The sequence below is a fragment of the Dermacentor albipictus genome, chromosome 6 (assembly GCF_038994185.2).
Source record: "Dermacentor albipictus isolate Rhodes 1998 colony chromosome 6, USDA_Dalb.pri_finalv2, whole genome shotgun sequence".
Classification (NCBI taxonomy): Eukaryota; Metazoa; Arthropoda; class Arachnida; order Ixodida; family Ixodidae; genus Dermacentor; species Dermacentor albipictus.
In genome coordinates, this window is record NC_091826.1 from 6,946,071 (window position 1) to 6,955,583 (window position 9,513).

General features: G+C 45.4%; 1 long non-coding RNA gene across 1 annotated transcript; it reads right to left on the reverse strand.

Moving 5' to 3' along the window:
• Positions 1–95: 95 nt before the first annotated feature.
• On the reverse strand, positions 96–9,447 carry LOC135901413 (uncharacterized). The gene is made up of 2 exons (XR_010564120.2): positions 9,315–9,447; positions 96–2,969 (listed from the first exon to the last, which is right to left on the reverse strand). It is a non-coding gene; the product is annotated as an uncharacterized lncRNA (long non-coding RNA).
• Between the last annotated feature and the right edge of the window lie 66 nt (positions 9,448–9,513).

Consider the following 9,513-nt stretch of genomic DNA (forward strand, 5'->3'; position numbering starts at 1 on the left):
TATGCCGACGCACTGCTACATGCGCTCTACCAGCTGGTCTCTGCTAGGCAAAGGCGAGACCGCACATGCAGCAAGGGAGACCCTAGACGAAGCTCTCCAGGCAGAAAACAGGACATTTATTAGGCTGAGTTTTGATACAACACAAGTTAATGACGCAACCGAATCAAAATCTAATTGCTATACAACATGGCCACATGACTGCCGCTGGCTGATAATGGCGCACCGCGACAGAGAAAAAGACCAGAGCACTCAGTGTAGAGAGGCCACCTAACCTTAGGCCAATGCCTGCCATTACGCACCCCACAGCAGAGAAAGTAGAAAGAGATACAAAGAGGGGAACAGACAGAGGCACGATTGGAAAGTGCTGCCTCAGGATATTGAGACCACGGGAGTGTGCACACGCCCACCGAGACTGGGACCCTGACGAACCGAAGTGACCGTCAGCCAGCAGTGCACAAAGGGGCCACTGCCAGCAGGGAGGAACACATACGCACCTTCCGACACCTGGATGTGGTCTCCTGAGACCCTGTCTTGGGCCACACACAAGGGCCTGAGTCCCGCCAGAAACTCTGCCACTGGGACATCTAGTTTGACCTCCTGTGGGTGGGAATGACAGCTGAGTGACAGCATTTTATGTCCAGACAGGAAGGTGAAGGACATGAATTTCTCGGGAGCGTAGCTTTGTTGCGCAACTATTAGAAGCACTCAAAACCCCACAATATGCAGTTAGATATTTATAGCAAAGCAACTTTTGATACATTGAACAGCTTCATAATATCCTCAGGTGTTACTGTACTAATTGTCCAGCAACAGGTCGAGATCTTTACTGAAGCTGATTCCTAATTCTTAAGAAAAAAACTAAATGTCTATGAATTAGTGTAATTAATTCAACATTGTTCTGAAAGTGTGCCAGTTGCCGCATTCAAGCAGTCTGCATTCACTGCATTCTAACACCATCCACTACCATTAACAAGCTGCATTTTGGTTTACCTAGTTTACATTTGAAAAATAATAATCGAAATGCCTTTGTTTCAAAGAGTTGATGTCCTGTCATAGTGGTGCCTATGGGCTTTCCCATTTCGCATTATGGGTGTATTCTGAGTGAGAGTGAAGCATGTTCCCACATTTCTTTTTGATCATTTATAAAGACTCTGCACAAAGTCTGAACAATGGTGCCATCTTATATACATCACATTTAAGTGAGGCTTAAATGCTGTTTAGTATATCTTGCGATGTGGGATACCATTCTAAAAGTCACGAGTCATTGGAGAATTTTAAAAAATCAACAAAAATCTAAGGACTTAATCATCAGTGATCATCATAACGCTCAGTGGAACACAAAGTGATACCAGTGATATTTGTAACAAGATTGAGACAAAGATGGCACTGTAGATTAGAGTTCATAAATGGGTAAATGGCATTGACATTAGAAGCAGGGTTGGTACGTGGCCAGTCAGTGTACTCATATAGTTGCCGAGGATAGAGCAGCAGAGTGGAGGATGGCAGAGAATTAGACGAAGCGATATTAGAAAATCTGCAGCTACAAGCTGGGTTTGGTTGATGCAGGACAAGTTAAGTGGCGATCTCCATTTGGTCCTGCTGTGGTGTCTTAACGATATAAGCTGACATAGGACACTTGACATGTTGCTACAGGAGTTAACAATTGCTGTTATACGAGTTACCACATCTCTGACTGTGTGCTGGGAGTTATTGCTTTGTGTGTTGCCTGTACCAGAAGTATTAGCTAGAGAATGCCGTAACTACCTAGCAGCGTAAAGCTGTCTACCTTCAGTATGAAGAGCTTGTGTATGTAGATTGCTGTATCTGTCCCTGCATGTAGGGACTGACAAATGCAGTGCATTTTTTCTGCTCTCCATTTTGGCCTCTGGCCTACCCCTTTTGACTGTTTGCTTTCTGTGCTCAAACGTGCATGAGAAAGTCTTGCACTATATGTTGTATTACGCATACAAGAACAAATAAATCACATGTGCATCTATTTACATTTCATACATTGGCACACAGGTGTTAATCAATGGTAACCAACTGATGGGACTGAAACTTTTACTGGGTTCTAGCTAAAAAAGTTCACCAACGATTGCTATACTCCCTAATGCAACTTTTGAGTGCAGCTGTTTAGATATCTTGAATTTGCAATATATTGTGGCAAAGAATTTGATTCTGAACTACCCGGTCCTCTCGGTGGTGGTGCTTGAGCCTCTGCTCGACCAGCTCGTTTAGCATCGCTCACTGTTCAGAAAGAACTGGCTGACACTATTTTCTATTATGATTATATTGTCATGAGGTAGTGACGGTGAAGAACGACAAAGTGTTGAAACTGTGAGTTACAAATTTAACTCTTTACTGGGCGAACTTGTACCCAGCAAAACAAGTCACACTCAAACATAATGATAGTGGTGAGTGGAGTCGGCAATCGTCGAAAATCTGATCTGTGGGTAAAGCACGGCGGCTTTTGTACAAGTGTCGTCGAAGGATCCAGTGTAATCGCTGGTGCCCGCGTGGCTTCCGGAAAGTACAACACATTATGTGTTCTGCATACAATCAGATTACAAAACGCTTTGGTAACAACAGCCAGCAGATAGAACTATTGATAACATTCGAGAAACATCTGATACATGCAGGCGCGTCGTGCGTCGAGGGATAACGTTTAACATTTGTTAGCCTGTGAATAGCAGTGTCCGAAGAAAGATAAAGGAGTGAACAGACGATGCGCAGTACTCCGGCGCCATCTCGTAGCCATAGTCGCAGAACACGTCTTGCGCAGCACTGCGCTTTTCTTCTCATGCTTTCCGCCTCATGGTTCCGCTGCACCCTCCTCCTCCGGTTTCCTCTTCATGCAGTCTTCACTATCGCCGCCTTTCATTCCGAGCAGCGCCCCGCGTTGCTCTTTTGTCCTTCACTGTTGTACTCGTTCGCTCGGTTATGCCGACGCTCGCTGCAGGAACAGGCGCCTATAAAGTATAAACCCCATGTAAGCAATCATATAGGAGGTCTAAAAATGAATCTGCAGAAAACTAAAGTAATGTTTAACAGTCTCGGAAGAGAACAGCAATTTACAATAGGCAGCGAGGCACTGGAAGTCGTAAGGGAATACATCTACGTAGGACAGGTAGTGACGGCGGATCCGGATCATGAGACGGAAATAATCAGAAGAATAAGAATGGGCTGGGGTGCGTTTGGCAGGCATTCTCAGACCATGAACAGCAGGTTGTCATTATCCCTCAAGAGAAAAGTGTATAACAGCTGTGTCTTACCAGTACTCGCCTACGGGGCAGAAACCTGGAGGCTTACGAAAAGGGGTCTACTCAAATTGAGGACGACGCAATGAGCTATGGAAAGAATGATGGGTGTAACGTTAAGGGATAAGAAAAGAGCAGATTGGGTGAGGGAACAAACGCGAGTTAACGACATCTTAGTTGAAATCAAGAAAAAGAAATGGACATGGGCAGGACATGTAATGAGGAGGGAAGATAACCGATGGTCATTAAGGGTTACGGACTGGATTCCAAGGGAAGGGAAGCGTAGTAGGGGGCGGCAGAAAGTTAGGTGGACGGATGAGATTAAGAAGTTTGCAGGGACGGCATCGCCACAATTAGTACATGACCGGGGTTGTTGGAGAAGTATGGGAGAGGCCTTTGCCCTGCAGTGGGTGTAACCAGGCTGATGATGATGAAGCAATCTTGCGCACGACAGCGACAAGCAATGCGATGGAGATGGCTGTCGCGTCGCTCATCGCCTACAGGGTACCCCATGCGAGTGACGATATTGAGTGACACCTCCCCGGTGTTGCCGGTATTAGGGCAGCAAATGCACGTCGAAACTACCATGACACATCCTTTATTAGTTTACGTTGATGTATTTTACTGTAAAGAAGCAGCATAAAAGATTTCTGAAGGTCTTGCAGTAGGTTCTTATTCTTGCACGTCTAAATATTCAATCATGTGCTTGTTCCGTGCGACAATCGGTAGTATTTGAGTGATGTACAACCAGTTCCGGCTTCGCGCTATTGGCTAGTGGCTTATAGCCCCTCCGGGCGACGAGCGACGAATTCTAAATTTCCAAAACCGAGCGATCGAGCGACAAGACCGAGCAATCTGTTCAAGCGACTGCCTGTTTCGTTGCTCAAAGCCATCACTCGTCACCGTCGCGCACAAAATCACTCTCATGCAGTTTAGCCTTAAGAGGAAGCTTTAGCTCTGGTGCTCCAGTCTAAATACATGTAAAAGGAGAATTCTCTTTTCTCAGCAACCACTGCACCAACTTTGACGAGGTTTGTTGCATTTAAAAGGAAACATTAAAATCTAGTTAGTGACTGTTGGTTTGAAATTTTTTATTCGGGTCGTTATATCTTTATTGAAAAGTCTCAAAAATCGAAAACTTTTAGAAAACGAAACTATTTAGTTTACAACTCTGTAATTCAGCAATGAGAAATGATATCACAATTCCGTGAGTTGCATCTAATAGTACATCTAAAGCGGACAAAATTGATGTGTTCCACATGAATCTTGAAAAACGTAGTAATATGAAAATAGAGCTTTTGCAGGACCCTTGTACACAACGTAATAAATTCACGTAAGATATAAAATGACGTCGAATTTCTCCACTTTTAATGATCTAATGGGTGCTGTTTACAGAACCGCGATGTGTGTTCTTGATGCACAGCTTTTAATTTGTAAACTTCGTGCATCTACTTTTTTCAGACATGAGAATTTTTGAAATTCTTTTTAACAAAATTGAGGCCTTAAATCGAAATTCCGCTTCCAACAGTCACTAGAATTCAACTTTCTCTCTCAAATGCAAGAAATTTCATTAAAATCAGTCGAGGGGTAATCTCAGAAAAACGTTTTAATGTTTTACATCTATTTAAATAGGCCGCGTTGGAGTTAGGCCAGAGCTAAAGCTTCCTAAGCTTTAGCTCGGGCCCATTACCGACGCTGCACATTCTTAGGCAAAGTTACACCCTTTGGAGTGCCCCTTCTGCCACACAGTGATAATCGTCATCTGCTTTGATGCGTTTCCTTTCTTAAAAATGACGCGCCCGCTACTTTCCTGTCGGGAATGCTATCATGCTAATAACGCGCATGCCGTTCGTTACTTGAAAGTACCAGGCTCGCAGCGTTAAAGAAAGGAAACGCATCAAGGCAGATGACGATTATCGTTGTGTGGCAGAAGGGGCACTCCAAAGGGTGTAACTTTGTGTAAAGTAGCGGTGGCGCAGAGGTAGAACACCCGCCTCGCGTGCAAGAGGTCCGTGGTTCGAATCCCGGTGCCGTGCAATTTTCGACCGGATAAAAAAAAAAAATCTGCGTATTGATAAAATTTCATAAACAGGCCCGGAGTGTGGCCTGATCCCGGTGACCAGAACCGGTAACGCACTCCCTTACCAGAGCAGGATTGGCCAACCTGGTGCAGCACTTGTCCACAACCTCCTATATGAACACAACAATCAAACCCCGGCCCTCACTCCTCAGCAGCTGCGAAGCAACTGACCACGGCGGCGGTCAGACCTGCGACGCAGCAGAGGGTGCTAAGAATCCCTGGCTCCGGAGAGGCCGCCATTGGAATTTGAACCTCACAATGTTTAACGCTAGAACTTTGTCTAGCGAGGCGAGTCTAGCAGTGCTATTGGAGGAATTAGAGGGCAGTAAATGGGATATAATAGGGCTCAGTGAAGTTAGGAGGCCAAAAGAAGCATGTACAGTGCTGAAAAGCGGGCACGTCCTGTACTACCGGGGCTTAACGGAGAGAAGAGAACTAGGAGTCAGATTCCTGATTACTAAGAATATAGCTGGTAACATACAGAAATTCTATAGCATTAACGAGAGGGTGGCAGGTCTTGTGAAACTTAATAAGAGGCACAAAATGAAGGTTGTGCAGGTGTACACCCCTACATCCAGTCATGAAGACCAGGAAGTTGAAAGCTTCTATGGAGACGTTGAATCGGCGATGGGTAGAGTGAAAACAAAATACACTATGCTGATGGGCGACTTCAATGCCAAGGTAGGCAAGAAGCAGGCTGGAGACAAGGCAGTGGGGGAATATGGCATAGGCACTAGGAATAGCAGGAGAGAGTTTATTAGTAGAGGTTGCGGAACAGAATAATATGCAGATAATGAATACCTTCTTCCGCAAGCAGGATAGCCGAAAGTGGATGTGGAGGAGCCCGAACAGCGAGACTAGAAATGAAATAGACTTCATACTCTGCGCTAACCCTGGCATCATACAAGTTGTGGACGTGCTCAGCAAGGTGCGCTGCAGTGACCATAGGATGGTAAGAACTCGAATTAGCCTAGACCCGAGGAGGGAACGGAAGAAGCTGGTACATAAGAAGCCGATCAATGAGTTAGCGGTAAGAGGGAAAATAGAGGAATTCCAGATCAAGCTACAGAACAGGTATTCGGCTTTAACTCAAGAAGAGCACCTTAGTGTTGAAGCAATGAACAACAATCTTGTGGGCATCATTAAGGAGTGTACAATAGAAGTCGGTGGTAACTCCGTTAGACAGGATACAAGTAAGCTATCGCAGGAGACGAAAGATCTGATTAAGAACGCCAATGTATAAAAGCCTCTAACCCTACAGCTAGAATAGAACTGGCAGAACTTTCGAAGTTAATCAAAAAGCATAAGACAGCTGACATAAGGAAGTATAATATGGATAGAATTGAACATGCTCTCAAGAACGGAAGAAGCCTAAAAGAAGTGAAGAAACAAGGAATTGGCAAGAATCAGATGTATATGTTAAGAGACAAAGCCGGCAATATCATTACTAATATGGATGAGATAGTTTAAGTGGCTGAGGAGTTACAGAAATTTATATAGTACCATTGGCACCCACGACGATAATGGAAGAGAGAATAGTCTAGAGGAATTCGAAATCCCACAGGTAACGCCGGAAAAAGTAAAGAAAGCCTTGGGAGCTATGCAAAGGGGGAAGTCAGCTGGGGAGGATCAGGTAACAGCAGATTTGTTGAAGGATGGTGGGCAGATGGTTCTAGAGGAACTGGCCACCCTGTATGCAATGCCTCATGACCTCGAGCGTACCGGAATCTTGGAAAAACGCTATCATAATCCTAATCCATAAGAAAGGGAACGCCAAATACTTGAAAAATTATAGACCGATCAGCTTACTGTCCGTTACCTATAAAGTATTTACTAAGGTAATCGCAAATAGCATCAGGAACACTTTATACTTCTGTCAACCAGAGGACCAGGCAGGATTCCGTAAAGGCTACTCAACAACAGACCGTATTCACTCTACCAATCAGGTGATAGAGAAATGTGCGGAATATAACCAACCCTTATATATAGCTTTCATTGATTACGAGAAAGCGTTTGATTCTGTCGGAACCTCAGCAGTCATACAGGCATTACGGAATCGGGGTGTAGACGAGCTGTATGTAAAAATACTGAAAGATATCTATAGCGGCTCCACAGCCACCGTAATGCTCCATAAAGAAAGACACAAAATCCCCATAAAGAAAGGCGTCAGGCAGGGAGATACGATCTCTCCAATGCTATTCACAGTGTGTTTACAGGAGATATTCAGAGACCTGGATTTGGAAGAATTTGGGGTAAAAGTTAATGGAGAATACCTTAGTAACTTGTGATTCGCTGATGATATTGCCTAACTCAGAGGACCAATTGCAATGCATGCTCACTGACCTGGAGAGGCAAAGCAGAAGAGTGGGTCTAAAAATTAATCTGCAGAAAACTAAAGTAATATTTAACAGTCTCGGAAGAGAACAGCAATTTACAATAGGTAGCAAGGCACTGGAAGTGGTAAGGGAATACATCTACTTAGGGCAGGTAGTGACGGCGGATCCGGATCATGAGACAGAAATAATCAGAAGAATAAGAATGGGCTGGGGTGTGTTTGGCAGGCATTCTCAGATCATGAACAGCAGGTTGCCATTATCCCTCAAGAGAAAAGGGTATAATAGCTGTGTCTTACCAGTACTCGCCTACGGGGCAGAAACCTGGAGGCTTACGAAAAGGGTTCTACTTAAATTGAGGACGACGCAATGAGCTATGGAAAGAATGATGGGTGTAACATTAAGGGATAAGAGCAGATTGGGTGAGGAAACAAACGCGAGTTAATGACATCTTAGTTGAAATCCAGAAAAAGAAATGGGCATGGGTAGGACATGTAATGAGGAGGGAAGATATCCGATGGTCATTAAGGGTTACGGACTGGATTCCAAGGGAAGGGAAGCGTAGCAGGGGGCGGCAGAACGTTAGGTGGGCGGATGAGATTAAGAAGTTTGTAGGGACGACATGACCACCATTAGTATGTGACCGGGGCTGTTGGAGAAGTATAGGAGAGGCCTTTGCCCTGCAGTGGGCATAACCAGGCTGATTATGATGATGACCGGGCTCGCAGCGTTAAAGAAAGGAAACGCATCAAGGCAGATGACGATTATCGTTGTGTGGCAGAAGGGGCACTTCAAAGGGTGTAAACTTTTCTTAGAGTGTGAGAGTGCATACACTCGTAGGCAAAGATACACCCTTTGGAGTGCCCCTTCTGCCACACAACGATAATCATCTGCCTTGATGCGTTTCCTTTCTGTAACGCTGCGAACCCGGCACTTTCCAGTAACGAACGGCATGCACGTTATCAGCATGATAGCACTCCCGACAGGAAAGTAGCGCGGACGCGGCGTTTTCAAGAAAGGAAACACACCAAGGCAGATAACGATTATTGGTGTGGCAGAAGGGGCACTCCAAAGGGTGTAACTTTGCCAATGAGTGCATATATATATATATATAATGTAATCATAAAGTTTCGTAGGAAACTCTGTGGTGATCGGCTTATGCATTTGTATATGCATTTGGGTTGCATCGCTCCGTGAGTTGCATGTACCTGTGCGTGTACACTCGAGACGTTCATTTGAGGGATCGCCAGTCGTTTGTACGGAGGCGCGCGAGTAAGAGCGGGCGCGAGACTAAAAATCGGGGGCTTTTGCTCCTTGAGTACATGACTCTGCCTAGGCGCTACGGAGGAGGTTTCTTAGCGCGTTTTGTATGCGTTTGCCCCTAAAGCCCCTCCATGGAGGGGCTTTATTTGACTCCCAGATATGCCGGTATCGCGGAGTGCGGTCGAGTTTGTTTCCGCCGCTGGCTGCCCGCGCGGTGAGGCCACAGATCACCTGCGGGCCCGGTCAATCAGACTCAGCGGGGGGCGTCATCCGGAATACGTTGCTGCATCGGGAGTAGATGTTTATTTTTCCAAAGCTGGGCAAGAACGCCCGTTCTCTAAAACAATTCTTAACTGCACGAACTCACTTCACTTAACATACCTTTGTAGCTTCTGCCAGAAATATCAGACCTGAGAACGGGCTCACGCTACACTGTAAACGGTGACGAGCGAAAAGAGGCCCGTGGAGGTGTTTCGCCTTGTTGTACTGGGATGCAATGAACATGGCAATGAACATGCAGCGGTCAGCATCAGCCGCCAGGTGGCGCGAGCTGACCGAGCTCTGTTTGCGCAGGGTCGTT